Source organism: Salvelinus sp. IW2-2015, linkage group LG4q.1:29, assembly GCF_002910315.2.
Source record: "Salvelinus sp. IW2-2015 linkage group LG4q.1:29, ASM291031v2, whole genome shotgun sequence".
Taxonomy (NCBI): Eukaryota; Metazoa; Chordata; class Actinopteri; order Salmoniformes; family Salmonidae; genus Salvelinus; species Salvelinus sp. IW2-2015.
In genome coordinates this window covers 22,861,396-22,879,526 of record NC_036842.1, presented here as the reverse complement: position 1 = coordinate 22,879,526, position 18,131 = coordinate 22,861,396, and the positions used below count along the sequence as shown (strand labels likewise).

Genomic DNA, 18,131 nt, shown 5'->3' with positions numbered 1-18,131 from the left:
GAAGAGAGGACGTGAGGAGCGATAGAGCTAGAGAGAGAGGAAGTGAGGGAGCGAGAGCTAGAGGAGAGAGAGGAAGGTGACGGGAGCGAGAGCTTAGAGAGAGAGGAAGTGAGGGAGCGAAGAGCTAGAGAGAGAGAGGAAGTGAGGGAGCGATAGAGCTAGAAGAGAGAAGGAATGAAGGGAGGAGAGCTAGAGAGAGAGGAAGTGAGGGAGCGAGAGCTAGAGAGAGGAAGTGAGGAGAGCGAACGAGCTAGAGAGAGAGAGGAAGTGAGGGAGCGATAGAGCTAGAGAGAGAGAGTAAGTGAAGGAGGAGAGCTAGAGAGAGAGAGAGGAGCGAGAGTGAAGGGAGAAGCGAGAGCTAGAGAGAGAGGAAGTGAAGGGAGCGAATGAGCTAGAAAGAGAGGGATAGTGATAGAGCTAGAGAGAGAGAGGAAGTGACGGAGGAAGAAGAGCGTAGAGAGAGAGAGGAAGTGAGAGAGAGAAGAGAGGAAGTGAGGGAGGCGAGAGAGCTAGAGAGACAGAGGAAGGATGAGGGAGCGATAGAGCTGAGAGAGGAGAGAGGGAGTAGAGGGGAGAGAGCTAGAGAGAGAGAGAGGAAGTGAGGGAGAGAGAGCTAGAGAGAGAGAGGAAGTGAGGGAGAGAGAGCTAGAGAGAGAGAGGAAGTGAGGGAGAGAGGAGAGAGAGCTAGAGAGAGGAAGTGAGGGAGCGATAGCGCTAGAGAGAGAGCGTGACGAGGGCATTCACAATTGTCTCCTCCGTTACAGCCACTGGCTTAAGGTCATCTGGGAGATGCAATCTAATTCAGCCTGCATCTCCAATCAAGGTTGTGTGTGTGTGTGAGTGTGTGTGTGTGTGTGTGTGCACTCGACCGGCCGAAGTAAAAGGCAAAGCCCTGGGGCGGTGAGCTCCTAGTCCTGGCTCTGTCAATAATTACTGCACGCTGTGTGCTGGTTCTGGTTGGTTCTTCCCTCAGACTTACTCAGCTGCTAATTAAAAGATACTGGCTGGTTTCACAACACAATGCAGCCTGATAGCTAGCACCCTGCCCTGCCTGCCTGGCTGGCTAACAAAACAGAATTGGCCCTTCTCCACTGTCAGCACGAAAGTGCCTCGAATTACTCCAGTATGTGTCTGTCTGGTTAAATTAGATCTTCTGCCCGCCGCTGGATCCAACATCACAACTGGGTGCCAATCAATGTAGCGCCATGCGCCATCAAACTGCATTTAAATTAAATTTCGACATTGAGAGAAGAAAAACAACATATGTATTTATTTCCCAAGCTTTATTTGCCATGGAAAAGCCCTAGCAAGGACTTGATTATGATGTGTAAGGTGTGTGCAGTACTGGTGACGTTAGGTATGGAACTGTTCATATGTGGAACAAGAAAAAGTGTGTGTGAGAGAGAAAGAGAGAGCGCGCGAGAGAGACAGAGCGAGAGAGTGCACGAGAGAGAGCCAGTGTGAATGTCACCTAATCTATTGAGACTCGGCTCTGGCGACGGTGAATCAAAAGAGCTCTCAGGAGACGAGGACACAATGTCTTCTCTTCACAGCATATTTAGAACCTACTCATATTTAGAACCTCCTCCTCCTTTCTTTCCCTCACATGGAATGAGTGAGACACACGTTCTTCCCTCCCCTGCTGCTCCAGACAGAGCAAGAGGAGAGACGAAGGCGGACAAGAGGAGAGAGATCTGTGTTATTGGCTTTGATAACGTTTTCGGTATGAATATTTGGTAGTGCGGTGCGCTGCGGTGGCTCAGGGAAGATAATGAGGAGGATGTCTGGGGTTTGATTTCACTTTGGGTTAAGAACAGCATGACATTTGGGTAGGTTTATCCCCAAGGGCCATGGGTCGAGGAAGAGGAGAGTGTGTTCGGTCTCTCACGCCTGCTCCAAGGAGATAGGTAAGGCTGCCCTCTCTGAAGCACACCTCCACACTGGAGAGAAGAAGAGAGGCATGCCAGTGTAAGGAGAATGGGACAGGGAAAGAGAGGAGGAGGGAGAGGGATAGAGTGTGTTTCAGAAAGGGACAAAAGAAGAAGAGAGAGATGGATAGAGAGAGATGGAAATAGTCCATCATGAGCGAGATAGGGTGTCAGAGGGATAGATATGGAGCAAAAAATGAGAGAGAGGGCAGACAAGGGAAAGAGAAATGGACAGAGGGTGATTGAGAAGGGTGATGAACGAGAGAGGGAAAATAGCCAGAATCCACAACTCCCTGTGTGCAAATAAACTGCTCCAGGTCACCTTGCCTTGCCTGTTGTTGTACTGTAATCAGGCCACTCCACTTTGGCACCCAGAACTGTACTTTCAACACATCCCACCTGTGCACTGTACCCCGACACCTGCTTGGCCTTGCGCACACACACACACACACACACACACACACACACACACACACACACACACACACACACACACACACACACACACACACACACACACACACACACACACACACACACTCACACGCTCACTCCCACACACACACACACACACACACACACACACACACACACACACACACACACACACACACACACACACACACACACACACACACACACACACACACACACACACACACACACACACACAGGATACCTAGAAGCCCGATTCCAGTGACAGCTCAAGCTCTACCATTCACTCTTAATACTCTTTGATTAGCTGGCTTTGACAGACTCAATATGTTTACAAGTGGTCCTTTGTAGCTCAGTTGGTAGAGCATGGGACATGTAATGCCAGGGTAGTTGGTTTGCTTCCCGGGACCACCCATACGTAAAATATATGCAAGCATGACGAAGTCGTTTTGGATAAAAACATCTGCAAAATGGCATATATACACTGTATGTGTAAGTGAACGGAACTACATCTGAAGATCAGGTTCTGGCCCTATAATCAATAAATAATTCACACTTATGGCCAACTGTGACTACTTCTGGTACAATAGCAAAGCCAGACCCAACAGCCAGGCCCTGCGGCTTTCCTGGTGTTTCAGAGTTTAGAAGCAACATTTAAATTGTGTGTGTGTGTGTGGGCGTTCTGATGAGGGGACCCTGTGGGATGTGAGAGGAGGATAGGCTGGACACAACTCAAAAAAAAAAAAAACTGTGCCAGCCAGGGAAAACAAGGCAATCAATCACCTTGATTTGGAAGAGTTCCAGTGTTGGATAGCCATAGCCAGCTAGCTAACATAGCATCCTTCTCTGTTTGAGCCGGGTGTTTGAGTAGGCTAAACTAGCTAGCTGCATTCGATGCCAGTTGATTGGGGTCGACAGATGATTTGCCAGCTCCTGAAAGCTTGGCTGCGTGTTTAAACACCCCAGATCCACGCATATGTTCGGGGAAAAGCCAACACTGGCTATCAGAGAGACAGAGGGACCGTACGAGAGGGAAAGAGTGGGTGGATAGATGGAGAGAGTGTGAAAGAAAGAGGGGGGTGAGGTAGAGAAAGAGACTTCTCCCTGCTGGTAATAGAGAGAAGTACACATGCAATCCCTGTACTGTAATGTGACATAGCCATTCCACTCCATTGTCAGTAGGATGAGGACAGATAACCTAAATCATACGGTATCTAAGAGTAATCTCAATCTCACCCTTCCAATTCACTGTGAACAAGATGGTGCCGATGATGGTCACTCTGTTGCTAGCTCCCAACCAACTTTGCAGTCCTTAGTTTATTTTAGTATTATTTTTTGTGCGTTATTTGATCAGAAAGTTTCTAGTATTATTTCTTATGATGGAAAAGCACTTCTGGACAAGGGAAAGGTGAGCTAGAGTACTAGTTCCATTAAGGAAAAGGGTAAACCACTCTACGCTTCCTAGTCCATTACTTGCTCATGTGCAGTCTTCTGAGCTCACAACATTTATTGTCCAGAGTGCGGATTTCCTACCAGAGAGATACGAGTGACTGTAATGTAATATGCCTTACAGAGACTTGGATGTCAGGGAAGGTGCCTGATCAGGCTATACAGCCTGCTGAGTTTTCCGTACATTGCGAGGACAGGGGAAATACAAAGGCGGAGTAGTATGTTTCATGATCAACAACTCATTGTGTGATTGTGCATTCTTACAAACGCCTTAAGAGATTATGTTCCCCTGACCTGGAATACCTTACGATTATCTCCCGAGAGAATTCACAGCTGTTTGGATCACGGCTGTGTATATACCCCCACAAACTGACACCACGCTGGCACTAAAAGAATAACATGGAACTTTGAACAAATTGGAAAAAGCATATACCGCATTTGTTTTAGCCGGGGACTTTAACAAAGGAAATTGAAGGAAAATACTCTCGAAACAGGAGGCAACCGTGGTAAGGTCTGTTTAACGTTGGTCTGACCAATCGGAATACATGCTACAGAACTGTTTGATCACGCAGACTAGGATATGTTCAGGCCGCCTCTGAGAATAACATCGCCGAATACACTGACTCTGTCTCTGGGTTCATCAGAAAGTGCATAGAGAATGTTGTTTCTACAGTGACTATTAGAACATAACCAAAACAAAAAACACAGCTAGATGGCAGCATTACCAAAGAAACTGAAAGTGCGAACCACACGCATTTACCCCGGCAAGGTAACTGGAAACATGTACGTATACAAACAGACCACCTACGACCTCCGCAAGACAATCAAAGAGGCAAAACAATTTTCTTTGCCCGCTTCGAGGAAAACAACACCGAGTCACCGACATTGCCCCCTCTGCTCACGAGGACTGCGGGCTCCCGATCTCTGTAGCCGACGTGAGTAGGACGTTCAAGTGTGTTAACCCAAGCAAAGCTGCCGGCACGGTAGCACTCACTTCTGTGATCATGAAGTACTTTGAAAGTCAAGGACCATATCACCTTCACTATACATACAACAGTCTTATCTCACTACAATTTGCATACCACCCCAACAGATCCACGGATGATACAATCGCCATTGCACTGCATAACACTCAATCCCACCTGGACAAGAGGAATACCTACGTGAGAATGATGTTCATCGACTCTAGCTCAGCTTTTAACACCATAGTGCCCTGCAAGCTCGTTCCTGTCACAAACTTGGATATACAGTGGGGAGAACAAGTATTTGATACACTGCCGATTTTGCAGGTTTTCCTACTTACAAAGCATGTAGAGGTCTGTCATTTTTATCATAGGTACACTTCAACTGTGAGAGACGGAATCTAAAACAAAAATCCAGAAAATCACATTATATGATTTTTAAGTAATTAATTTGCATTTTATTGCATGACATAAGTATTTGATACATCAGAAAAGCAGAACTTAATATTTGGTACAGAAACCTTTGTTTGCAATTACAGAGATCATACGTTTCCTGTAGTTCTTGACCAGGTTTGCACACACTGCAGCAGGGATTTTGGCCCACTCCTCCATACAGACCTTCTCCAGATCCTTCAGGTTTCGGGGCTGTCGCTGGGAAATACGGACTTTCAGCTCCCTCCAAAGAATTTCTATTGGGTTCAGGTCTGGAGACTGGCTAGGCCACTCCAGGACCTTGAGATGCTTCTTACGGAGCCACTCCTTAGTTGCCCTGGCTGTGTGTTTCGGGTCATTGTCATGCTGGAAGACCCAGCCACGACCCATCTTCAATGCTCTTACTAAGGGAAGGAGGTTGTTGGCCAAGATCTCGCGATACATGGCCCCATCCATCCTCCCCTCAATACGGTGCAGTCGTCCTGTCCCCTTTGCAGAAAAGCATCCCCAAAGAAAGATGTTTCCACCTCCATGCTTCACGGTTGGGATGGTGTTCTTGGGGTTGTACTCATCCTTCTTCTTCCTCCAAACACGGCGAGTGGAGTTTAGAGCAAAAGTATCTATTTCTGTCTCATCAGACCACATGACCTTCTCCCATTCCTCCTCTGGATCATCCAGATGGTCATTGGCAAACTTCAGACGGGCCTGGACATGCGCTTGCTTGAGCAGTGGGACCTTGCGCGCGCTGCAGGATTTTAATCCATGACGGTGTAGTGTGTTACTAATGGTTTTCTTTGAGACTGTGGTCCCAGCTCTCTTCAGGTCATTGACCAGGTCCTGTCGTGTAGTTCTGGGTTGATCCCTCACCTTCCTCATGATCATTGATGCCCCACGAGGTGAGATCTTGCATGGAGCCCCAGACCGAGGGTGATTGACCGTCATCATGAACTTCTTCCATTTTCTAATAATTGCAGCAACAGTTGTTGCCTTCTCACCAAGCTGCTTGCCTATTGTCCTGTAGCCCATCCCAGCCTTGTGCAGGTCTACAATTTTTTCCCTGATGTCCTTACACAGCTCTTGGCCATTGTGGAGAGGTTGGAGTCTGTTTGATTGAGTGTGTGGACAGGTGTCTTTTATACAGGTAACGAGTTCAAACAAGTGCAGTTAATACAGGTAATGAATGGAGAATACAATGTGATTTTCTGGATTTTTGTTTTAGATTCCGCCTCTCACAGTTGAAGTGTACATATGATAAAAATTAAAGACCTCTACATGCTTTGTAAGTAGGAAAACCTGCAAAATCGGCAGTGTATCAAATACTTGTTCTCCCCAATGTATCCTGCGCCTCGACCTGTTCTTTCAGCATGTCGTTTCTGAAGTTATATTTTGTTCATAATTGTTTGCGTCAAAACCTGCTGGTTTGGACTGGATGTTTACCAACTAGCCGGCTAGCTAGTTACCCAGCCAGGTAGTTAGCTAGGTTGCAATGGAGCCCACTTTGCCTGGAATAGCTAACAAATGTTTCCAGCGCTGTACAAGCTGTATTTATTACGCTCTTATCCGGGACACTATTGACAATCCGGAGTTCAATGCGGCAATTTGTTGCTTGCCGAGGATTACAGGAATGAGGTGGCTATCCTTATAGGGAAAACGCAAATTGGAACTTTCCTGTTCTCAACTCCTGTGGCTGGACGCCACTCGGGCTTGATGGATGTCTCTGCCTTGTCAACTGTCCCTATCCGAATGGCCTGTGCTACCTGGAACTTGTCTGCCAAGGAAGTAATCTCCATTTGCATCTCCTCCTCCATCTTGTAGTGGAGTAGACGGAGAACAGCAAGAGGATTGTTCCAATCAGCGCTGGTACTATGTCCCAAGTTGTGGAAACCAAAGGCAGACTATAGTATCTGCGAGAAGCCAGAGCAGATTGACATGAACAGCTTCACCACCCTAGTGCCTAGTCTACCTGCGCCTTCATCGCTGGGAAAGCCTGTGTCTACGACAATTGTGCTGACTCCAACAGCGACTTCGTCATCGTGTTAGGCTCCTTTCCCTCTCTCTGGATCCGACAGGGGAGGCCTGCTGTGGGAGGCCGGGAGCTGCGGGCGCACGCTATCCTGCTTCTCGTGGGCCCGTGAAAGGTTCCACAAACTGTGTGAGGGGTAGGAATGGGCGGATTTCTCCATCCCCTTGTATTGTATTGGGCAGTTCAATGGTGAGAAATGTCTCAGTCCCTGGAGCAAAAATGTGCTATCCAAGAGCATGAGTACAGGTCATCAATAAGCTGCTCCCAAACATTTTAAACCTGCATCAGGAAAGTGAGTCTATCATAGTTCATGTGGTATTCAATGACATTATGAAGGTCAACTCAGAACAGTTGAAGATGGATTTTAAAGAACTGATTGGGTCTCTGCTTGACACCAACAAAGGCCCATAATATCTGGCCCTCTGCATCCCTAAATCATAGCATTGAAAGTTTCCGCAGACTTTTAGCCCTCCATAACTGGCTGCGTGACTATTGCAGCTCTGTTGAGGTAACATTTATTGACAATTTTGATACCTTCTGGAAACAAAGCTTGTTTTAAAAAGAGGATGGGATCTACCCAAATCTTTTAGGTTCCAGGATCCTTTCACAGGATTATACAGCTGTGTTGAGACAATGAGGTATCAATGACCCAAGCCCAGTTCAGTTAATCCCTACCATTGCGTCACTGAGTTGTCATAATGCTTCAGCAAATGTACATTATCCCAGGGGAATTGGTAGACACAATGTAAGTAACCTAATATATGTTCCTCTAACTGCCCTGAATGGCTCTGCTGATGTTACAGCTTTTGTATGCAGTAATCATGTGCCTTTGAACCAGTTATACTGTTTGAACTGAGTCGGTGTGCCCCAGTATGAAGTCCATTGTGTGCAACTCACCCTCCACTAACATAAATAACATGAGCATGTCTACTTCTGCTAAGCTTCCCAGTAAAGCAATGAAAACAATCAAGCATCCCAGAAGTGCTAAAAATAGCCCACATTAACATATGTAGCTTAAGAAACAAGGTTCATCAAATCAATAATTTGCTAGTAACATATTCTGACAATCTCTGAAACTCACTCAGATAATACCTTTGATGATAGTGGTAGCAATACATGGTTATAACATTTACAGAAAATACAGTAATGCCAATGGTGGAGGTGTTGCTGTTTATATTCAGAACCACATTCCTGTAAAGCTTAGAGAGGATATCATGTTAAATAATGTTGAAGTCATATAGCTATAGGCTCATCTGCCTCACCTAAAGCCCATTGTTTTGGGAAGCTGCTATAGACCACCAAGTGCTAACAGTCAATATCTGGATAACATTTGTGAAATGCTTGATAATGTATGAGATATCAACAGAGAGGTATATTTTCTGGATGATTTCAATATTGACTGGCTTTCATCAAGCTGCCCACTCAAGAAAAAGCTTCAAACTGTAACCCGTGCCTGCAATCTGGTTCAGGTTATCAGTCAACTTACCACGGTAGTTACAAACAGCACATGAATGAACTCAACATGTATTGATCAAATCTTTACTAATGCTGCAGAAATTAGCTTTAAAGCAGTATCCACATTCATCGGATGTAGTGATCACAATATAGTAGCCATATCTAGGAAAACCAAAGTTCCAAAGGCTGGGCCTAATATAGTGTATAAGAGGTCATACAATACGTTTTGTAGTGATTCCTATGTTGTTTATGTAAAGAATATTTGTTGGTCTGTGGTGTGTAATGAGGAGCAACCAGATTCTGCACTTGACACATTTTTATGGAATGGTCTGCCTACCCATGTGAGAGATGCAGACTCGGTCTCAACTTTTAAGTCTCTATTGAAGACTCCTCTCTTCAGTAGGTCCTATGATTGAGTGTAGTCTGGCCCAGGAGTCTGAAGGTGAACGGAAAGGCACTGGAGCAACAAACCACCCTTGCTGTCTCTGCCTGGCCGGTTCCCCTCTCTCCACTGGGATTCTCTGCCTCTAACCCTATTACAGGTGCCGAGTCACTGGCTTACTGGTGCTCTTTCATGCCGTCCCTAGGAGGGGTACGTCACTTGAGTGGGTTGAGTCACTGACGTGGTCTTCCTGTCTGGGTTGGCGCCCCCCCTTGGGTTGTGCCGTGGCGGAGATCTTTGTGGGCTATACTCGGCCTTGTCTCAGGATGGTAAGTTGGTGGTTGACGATATCCCTCTAGTGGTGTGGGGGCTGTGCTTTGGCAAAGTGGGTGGGGTTATATCCTGCCTGTTTGGCCCTGTCCGGGGGTATCATCGGATGGGGCCACAGTGTATCCTGACCCCTCCTGTCTCAGCCTCCAGTATTTATGCTGCATTAGTTTATGTGTCGGGGGGCTAGGGTCAGTCTGTTATATCTGTAGTATTTCTCCAGTGTCCTGTGTGAATTTAAGTATGCTCTCTCTAATTCTTTCTCTCTCTCTCGGGGGACCTGAGCCCTAGGACACTGCCTCAGGACTACCTGGCATGATGACTCCTTGCTGTCCCCAGTCCACCTGGCCGTGCTGCTGCTCCAGTTAACTGTTCTGCCTGCGGCTATGGAACCGTGACCTGTTCACCGGACGTGCTACCTGTCCCAGACCTGCTGTTTTCAAATCTCTAGAGACAGCAGGAGCGGTAGAGATACTCTCAATGATCGGCTATGAAAAGCCAACTGACATTTACTCCTGAGGTGCTGACCTGTTGCACACTCAACAACTACTGTGATTATTATTATTTGACCATGCTGGTCATTAATGAACATTTGAACATCTTGGCCATGTTCTGTTATAATCTCCACCCGGCACAGCCAGAAGAGGACTGGCCACCCCTCATAGCCTGGTTCCTCTAGGTTTCTGCCTAGGTTTTGGCCTTTCTAGGGAGTTTTTCCTAGCCACTGTGCTTCTACACCTGCATTGCTTGCTGTTTGGGGTTTTAGGCTGGGTTTCTGTACAGCACTGAGATATCAGCTGATGTAAGCCCCTTGATTTAATTTATTCCAGTTACTAATAAGCCTGCACCAATTAAGAAAATGACTGTAAAAACTGTTAAATCCCAGTAGATTGATGAGGAATTGAAACTATATTATGAATCAAATAAATTATATAAAGAATGAGAGTAAAAAGCTTTGGAGCACCTTAAATGAATGTTTGGGCAAAAAGGCAAACACCATCATTCATTGAATCAGATGGCTCATTCATCACAAAACAAACTGATATCGCCAACTACTTTAATACGTTTTTCATTGGCAAGATTAGCAAACTTAGGCATGACATGCCAGCAACAAATGCAGACACTTTAAAAATAAAGAAAAACCCTTGAATGAGTAGGTGTTTTAAAACTTTTGGCAGCTAGTGTACACGCACACAATTCCTGTTTCCCCAGACATAGCTCATTGTAATATTTTTACTACTGTACTTTGTATTTAGTTTATACACATATTTATTTAAATACAGAATTATTGACATAGCTCACTAATATATCTTCTGATATACAGTGCACTCGGAAAGCATTCAGACCCCTTGACTTTTTCCACATTTTGTTACATTACAGACTTATTCTAAAATTGATTAACAATTTTTCCCCCCCACATCAATCTACACACAATACCCCATAATGGCTAAAATTACTAAAACAGATTTTTAGACATTTTTGCAATTATGCTGCGGGACTTAGAGGTGATTTGTGGTTTAGTACGGTGCCCTGCTCCACCACTTCATTGCTCCAGACCACATTAGCCACACTTTGAAGAATCTCAAATATAAAATATATTTTGAATTGTTTAACACTTTTTATGGTTACTACATGATTCCATGTGTTATTTCAGAGTTTTGATGTATTCACTTTTACTCTACAATGTAGAAAATAGTAAAACCACCAAGACTCATAGAGCTGGCCGCCATGCCTAACTGAGCAATCGGGGGAGAAGGGCCTTGATGACAGCTTTGCGCACTCTTGGCATTCTCTCAACTAGCTTCATGAGGTAGTCACATGGAATGTATTTCAATTAACAGGTGTGCCTTGTTAAAAGTTCATTTGTGGAATTTATTTCCTTAATGAGTTTGAGCCAATCAGTTGTGTTGTGACAAGGTAAGTGTGGTATACAGAAGATAGCCCTATTTGATACGTAAGCTTAAAGATCAGTGGTACTATCAAGAGCAGTGTGCGGTTTCCTTTTTCCTTCATCTAGCCCTATTTGGTAAAATACCAAGTCTATATTATGGAAAGAAAAGCTAAAATAATCAAAGAGAAACGACAGTCCATCATTACTTTAAGACATCAGTCAATGCGGAACATTTCAGGAACTTTGAAAGTTTCTTTAAGTGCAGTCGCAAAAACCATCAAGCGCTATGATGAAACTCTCTCATGAGGACTGCCACAGGAAAGGAAGACCCAGCGTTACGTTTGCTGCAAAGGATAAGTTCATTCGAGTTTGCAGCCTCATGCAATTGCAGCCCAAATAAATGCTTCACAGAGTTCAAGTAACAGACACATCACAACATCAACTGTTCAGAGAAGAGTGTTTGAATCAGGACTTCATGGTCGAATTGCTGCAAAGAAACCACTATTAAAAGGACACCAATAAGAAGAAGAGACTTGCTTGGGCCAAGAAACAGGAGCAATGGACATTAGACTGGTGGAAATCTGTCCAAATTTGAGATTTTTGGTTCCAACCGTTGTATCTTTGTGAGACGCAGAGTAGGTGAACGGATGATCTCCGCATGTGTGGTTCCCACCGTGAAGCATGGAGGAGATGGTGTGATGGTGCTTTGCTGGTGACACTGTCAGTGATTTATTTAGAATTCAAGGCACACTTGACCAGCATGGTGTTAGGTTCTAATTCTCAGAGTAAAAACTCAACGAACATTAAGAAAGCTTAACCAAGTTTATTATGCCCAGAGGATCAATACAGCTGCATTAGACAAAACATGTTTCCACCACCACAAGTATACAGTGGGGAGAACAAGTATTTGATACACTGCCGATTTTGCAGGTTTTCCTACTTACAAAGCATGTAGAGGTCTGTAATTTTTATCATAGGTACACTTCAACTGTGAGAGACGGAATCTAAAACAAAAATCCAGAAAATCACATTGTATGATTTTTAAATAATTAATTTGCATTTTATTGCATGACATAAGTATTTGATCACCTACCAACCAGTAAGAATTCCGGCTCTCACAGACCTGTTAGTTTTTCTTTAAGAAGCCCTCCTGTTCTCCACTCATTACCTGTATTAACTGCACCTGTTTGAACTCGTTACCTGTATGAAAGACACCTGTCCACACACTCAATCAAACAGATTCCAACCTCTCCACAATGGCCAAGACCAGAGAGCTGTGTAAGGACATCAGGATAAAATTGTAGACCTGCACAAGGCTGGATGGGCTACAGGACAATAGGCACAGCTTGGTGAGAAGGAAACAAACTGTTGGCGCAATTATTAGAAAATGGAAGAAGTTCAAGATGACGGTCAATCACCCGGTCTGGGGCTCCATGCAAGATTTCACCTCGTGGGGCATCAATGATCATGAGGAAGGTGAGGGATCAGCCCAGAACTACACGGCAGGACCTGGTCAATGACCTGAAGAGAGCTGGGACCACAGACTCAAAGAAAACCATTAGTAACACACTACGCCGCATGGATTAAAATCCTGCAGCGCACGCAAGGTCCCCCTGCTCAAGCCAGCGCATGTCAGGCCCGGCTGAAGTTTGCCAATGACCATCTGGATGATCCAGAGGAGGAATGGAGAAGGTCATGTGGTCTGATGAGACAAAAATAGAGCTTTTTGGTCTAACTCCACTCACCGTGTTTGGAGGAAGAAGAAGTATGAGTACAACCCCAAGACACCATCCCAACCGTGAAGCATGAAGGTGGAAACATCATTCTTTGGGATGCTTTTCTGCAAAGGGGACAGGACACTGCACCGTATGAGGGGAGATGGATGGGGCCATGTATCGCGAGACTTGGCCAAAAACCTCCTTCCCTCAGTAAGAGCATTGAAGATGGGTCGTGGCTGGGTCTTCCAGCATGACAACGACACGAAGCACACAGCCATGGCAACTAAGGAGTGGCTCCGTAAGAAGCATCTCAAGGTCCTGGAGTGGCCTAGCCAGTCTCCAGACCTGAACCCAATAGAAAATCTTTGGAGGGAGCTGATCGTCCGTATTGCCCAGCGACAGCCCCGAGAAACCTGAAGGATCTGGAGAAGATCTGTAGGAGGAGTGGGCCAAAATCCTGCTGCAGTGTGTGCAAACCTAGCAAGAACTACAGGAAACGTATTGATCTCTGTAATTGCAAACAAAGGTTTCTGTACCAAATATTAAGTTCTGCTTTTCTGATGTATCAAATACTTATGTCATGCAATAAAATGCAAATGAATTACTTAAAAATCATACAATGTGATTTTCTGGATTTTTGTTTTAGATTCCGTCTCTCATAGTTGAAGTGTACGTATGATAAAAATTACAGACCTCTACATGCTTTGTAAGTAGGAAAACCTGCAAAATCGGCAGTGTATCAAATACTTGTTCTCCCCACTGTATATACTCCAATTTAGGCACTCCTCATTCTCTCCAATCCTTACATCTTTCACGGTTCGATGGGAAGACGAAGTGATAAGGGAGAAACAATGGTTTATTACCCTAAGGGGATCTGACCTGACCTCAACCCCCTTGATGCCTAATCCAAAGATCTCCACACCCCTATAGCAATCCCGTGACTTCTTCCCGTCCACCCAGCACATTCCAAAGCCATCTGGCTACTACAGATAAACATTAACTTCTGATGTAAAAACCAGTTTCTAGGATAGCAATGTTCCAAGTTTAACCCAGAATACAACAATGGCTACCACAGCATTCTGCAGTGATATGCCATCTCATCTGGTTTGAGCTTAGTGGGACTATCATTTGTTTTTCAACAGGACAATGACCCAACACACCTCCGGCTGTGTAAGGGCTATTTGACCAAGGAGAGTGATGGAGTGCTGCATCAGATGATCTGGTCTCCACAATCACCTGACCTCAACCCAATTGTGATGGTTTGGGATGAGTTGGACCGCAGAGTGAAGGAAAAGCAGCCAACAAGTGCGCTCAGCATATGTGGGAACTCCTTAAAGACTGTTGGAAAAGCATTCCTGATGAAGCTGGTTGAGAGAATGCCAAGAGCGTGCAAAGCTGTCATCAAGGTAAAGTGTGCCTACTTTGAAGAATCTAAAAAAAAAAAAACATTTTATTTGATCATTTTTAGAATAAGGCTGTAACGTAACATCTGCTAAGCTGTGTACCCGACCAATAAACTTTGATTTGATGTCATAGATACTACCGTTCAAAAGTTTGGGGTCACTTAAAAATGTCTCAGAACAAGAATAGACTGATGAATTTCTGAAGAAAGTTCTTTGTTTCTGGCCATTTTGATCCTGTAATTGAACCCACAAATGCTGATACTCCAGATACTCAACTAGTCTAAAGAAGGCCAGTTTTATTGCTTCTTTAATCAGAACAACACTTTTCAGCTGTGCTAACATAATTGCAAATGGGTTTTCTAATGATCAATTAGCCTTTTAAAATGATAAACTTGGATTAAGCCAACACAACGTGCCATTGGAAAACAGGAGTGATGGTTGTTGATAATGGGCCTCTGTACGCCTATGTAGATATTCCATTGAGAAGAAAAAGCAATTTCCAGCTACAATAGTCGTTTACAACATTAACAATGTCTACACTGTATTTCTGATCAATTTGATGTTATTTTAATGGACATTTGTTTTTGCTTTTCTTTCAAAAACAAGAATATTTCTAAGTGACCCCAAACTTGAACGGTAGTGTATACCGCTCGAAGTGAATGCTGGAATTAAACATTTAACTATGCAAAGTAGCAAAAGATGTGTGCATTAAGGATAAAGACACCTGGCTCAAATAGAAGCCTGTCTCTAATAAGCGCCTGTTGTGCTCATTGATTTAAGAAAATAAACGCCCAGGCTAAAAATTGAAGTTTTACACTAGGCCTATCTTAGTTGGACACAGATCTTAAATCGGTAACACATTGATTCTTTAACTGGCAGGTCACTCACGGAAGCCATAATAAAAATGTAGCTTGAAAGCCATTTAGAAGGAGAAGCCTGACAGTCTCCCTTAGAAAAGCACCACATATCCCTGAGGTGCTGGGAGAGAGGGGGACTATGGGCCAGGACAGGCAGACACTTCAGATATCAATATTTGAAGTGCAGACACTTCAGATATTTGTAGCCAGGAGAGACCGAGAGAGCAAAAGATAGAGAGAAAAATAAAGAGAGAACAAGAGCAAGCGCGCACGCAAGAGGAAGAAAGGGGGAGTAGTATAGCGGTGTCTGCAGTTCACCTCTCCACCCCGGTTTTGTCTCTAATCATGCCCATTGGCCCGGCTGGCCTCTGGCTGGGCTCCGGCAGGCCCTTTAAAGAGGCTGAGGTACCTACTGGAGAGACATAGGTCTCCCAGGAGATAGGCCATTCCTTTGAACAGAGCATGTCAGCCCAGAGACAAAGAGCACAATCAATTAGAGCGCCACAGCAGCTCTAGAGGGAAGTGACTCGGGCCCCTGGGTAAGGAGGGAGGCAGAGAAAAAGTGACAAGCACAGAAACGAGAGAGCGAGAAACGCACACACACACTTGCAAACACACATACTGTACTTACAAACACAGGCACGTACACACCCACGCTCCTGCCGAAACATCTTCATGTAAGTGCACACACAGAGAATGTATCATACTCAATCATTTACGAGATTAGATTGAAAGGCATCAATATGTATGAACTTTTTGCTTGGGATTTATTCTATAAATAAATCAATAGATTTGAAGGGTTGGGGAGTAGGAGATGGGGCCGTCCACAGTGAACGATTTATGACTCAATTCAACAGAGGACACAGCGTGCACCGTGGCCAGCGGTGAGTGAGTGGATGAACATACACACACACACACTTTATGTTCATGTTGTTATCTTTTCTTGTTGCATTGTTGAGAAGGACCCGTCTCCCCGATGGTAAGGGAGTGAACAGATCGTGGCTGGGGTATGTGTGGTCCTTGAGGATTCTGCGGGACCTCCTCACGCACCGTCTCAAGTAGATGTCCTGGATGGGTGGGAGCACGGTCCCAGTGATGTACTGGGCTGTCTTCACCACCCAATGGAGGGCATTGCGGAATCTAAAGGAATTAGCCAAACAGACTGTGTGGTATAGGGGGCTGGCAGTGCTGTTTACTGATATTGTGTATTTCTCATCAGTGGCCCGTATGCGCTGATGTACGGTGCAACTCTGCTCAGTCAGATGAAGAAGTATACTTTGTTTCTGTGCTGGAATGTGTGGTGAACCTTGACCCAGCTATGCCTCAGCCAATCAGAGTGTGGTCTCTGCTGCCACTGGGCTTACTGTGCTCCTTACCATACCCTACGTTTCTATTTTAGTTATTTAGGAGACGCTCTTATCCAGAGTGACTTACATTTGCTGCATTCATTTTAACATAACTAGTTGAGATACCACAACTGTGATATGTGGTTAAGTAAATTTTTCTTCAATAAAGAAGCCTTTGTCACCAAAGTCAGTGCAAGTAGGAAAAGACGAGTGCAAATTGAAATGTCTTATTTAAGAGACTCTTTGAAGAGGTAGGGTTTCAGACGTTTTCGGAAGATGGGCAGGGACTCTGATCTCGTCCAATCACTTCTTTTGGATGGTATTCAGATGATGGAAGTTTGCCATTAGAATATATGTGCAAAGCAAAGTTTAAACGTTCAGTATGTGTTATTGCATTAAGGATTATCTGTCAAATGAGACGAGTTCTATCCTATTGCTTATTTGCAGAGGACAAAACAGTAGTGGGCTTGATTACCAACAACGTCAAGACAGCCTACAGGGAGAAGGTGAGGGCACTCGGAGTGTGGTGTCAGGAAAACAACCTCTCACTCAACATCAACAAAACAAAGGAGATGATCGTGGACTTCAGGAAACAGCAGAGGGAGCAGCCCCCTATCCACATCGACGGGACAGTAGTGGAGAAGGTGGAAAGTTTTTAGTTCTACGGCACATACATCATGGACAAACTGAAATGGTCCACCCATACAGACAGTGTGGTGAAGAATGCGCAACAGCAACTCTTCAACCTCAGGAGGCTAAAGAAATTTGTCTCGTCACCTAAAACCCTCACAAACTTTTACAGATGCACAATTGAGAGCATCCTGTTCGGTTGTATCACCGCCTGGTACGGCAACTGCACTGCCCTCAACCGCAAGGCTCTCCAGAGGATGGTGCGGTCTGCACAACGCATCACTGGGGGCAAACTACCTGCCCTCCAGGACACTTACAGCACCCGATGTCACAGGAAGGCCAAAAAGATCATCAAGGACAACAACCACCCGAGCCACTGCCTGTTCACCCAACTACCATCCAGAAGACGAAGTCAGTACAGGTGCATCAAAGCTGGGACCGAGAGACTGAAAAACAGCTTCTATCTCAAGGCCATCAGACTGTTAAACAGCCATCATTAACACTGAGAGGCTGCTGCCTACATACAGTCTCAGATCTTTTGCCACTTTAATAAATGGATCACTAGTCACTTAAAAAAGCCACTTTAACAATGTTTGCATATGTAATGTTTACATATCTTACATTACTCATCTCATATGGATATACTGTATTTTATACCATCTATTGCATCTTGCCTATGCTGCGCGGCCATCGCTCATCCTTATATTTATATGTACATTTTCTTATTCCATCCCTTTGTGTGTGTATTAGGTAGTTGTTGTGAAATTGTTAGATTACTGGTTAGATATTATTGCACTGTCGGAACTAGAAGCACAAGCCTTTCTCTACACTCACATTAACATCTGCTAACCATGTGTATGTGACCAATAAAATTTGATTGAATTTGATTGATT

General features: G+C 44.7%; 1 protein-coding gene across 4 annotated transcripts in view; it reads right to left on the bottom strand.

The window, feature by feature from the left end:
- The window catches only part of LOC111961678 (splicing factor, suppressor of white-apricot homolog), a 135,106-nt gene that overhangs the window by 17,259 nt on the left and 99,716 nt on the right, over positions 1 to 18,131 (bottom strand). The gene's annotated exons all lie outside the window — the stretch shown is intronic.